The following is a 1,262-nucleotide window of genomic DNA, read 5'->3' on the forward strand; positions in this document are numbered from 1 at the left end:
TTCCCACTTGTTTCTTCTAAATGGAGTCCAAAGTTGTAGATTTTTGCATTTTTAGTTACTGGCTAACTTTGTGTATGTTTTTTTGAGAATTGTAAAGAAAATAAATTGCCTTTAAAGGGATTTAAAGGACCTGTGTGCAGGATTTAGTGGCATCTATGATAAAGTAACAATAAAACACATTAAACACTAGAATAAAACAAATGGACTCAGGGACAGTTTCTTTCTGAGAGCTGTCACCATCCTAAACCAAACAGAAGATATGATTCCACATCTGATCCCCAAAAATACACTAAAACTATGTGTGAATAAACCTTACCAATGTGAAGTAGCTGTGCAATAAAAAAAACAACAACGCGTCTCCTCATATTTATAATTATACCTTTTGTAACTTTATTTATAGGTATATTTGGATCTTCTCTTTTTTTACTGTTTTACAATACAACAACTGAAGCAGCGCTCCTAATTTCTAATCCCGTTATAATAGAGTTTATCTTTATTATTGCATTAACTAGTTTATACTCCAGAGTTAATAACTCTGTAGGGTCTCGTTATAGTCAAGTAAAGTCATTTTTTTAATCTAATTTTGTTGAGTTTCATCCCTGATATGTAGATCACTCATGGATAATCACACCTTAAACAACACTACAAGGTTTTAACTGCAATGGTTGTTGGGTTACTTTAGTACTGTAGTTAATAACACTTAGTTACAAAGAAATATTTTTTTGAAGGTGTCCAGGATTTTTTGACTGATTTAGGACATTTTTGCTGAATCCAGAAATGACATCTGCTTTTCTGTACGAGGTCAGGTTTTTATGCCAATTCAATTAAAAAATTCAATTTTGCCACTAAATCGATTACATTTTTTAACATTGATTTGTTTTAGTATTTCTCATATGAAATTGGATTTTAGAGGAAAAATGTCATTTTCTAATGCTTTTTTTTTTTTTTTTTAAATGATCCAAAAGTTGATGAGCGTAAACATTTGTAAAGGTAAATACAAGTAAATTGCACGTTTCATCAAATGAGAATTTTGACCTCATTGAGCAAAACCAATGTCATATTTGGATTCAGCACAGTGCAATTGTCCAAAATCAGCTCCAAAAACTTTGACACCAAAATGGGTGTAGACCAGGATAATCCCTTTTACTGGGATGCATTTAAGTGCAGCAGCTATTGTCTTGGATTGACTTGTACGCAAGTTTATTTATTTGTTTAATTTGGTTTATAAATTGACATTTGTCTTTGTTTTTTAAAAAAAAGTG

General features: G+C 31.0%; 1 protein-coding gene across 1 annotated transcript in view; it reads right to left on the bottom strand.

The window, feature by feature from the left end:
- Positions 1 to 1,262, bottom strand: part of LOC103371509 (collagen alpha-1(I) chain) — a 131,708-nt gene that overhangs the window by 23,967 nt on the left and 106,479 nt on the right. The window lies entirely within an intron of this gene.

The sequence above is a fragment of the Stegastes partitus genome, unplaced genomic scaffold (genome assembly GCF_000690725.1).
Source record: "Stegastes partitus isolate 25-593 unplaced genomic scaffold, Stegastes_partitus-1.0.2 Scaffold1600, whole genome shotgun sequence".
NCBI lineage: Eukaryota > Metazoa > Chordata > Actinopteri > Pomacentridae > Stegastes > Stegastes partitus.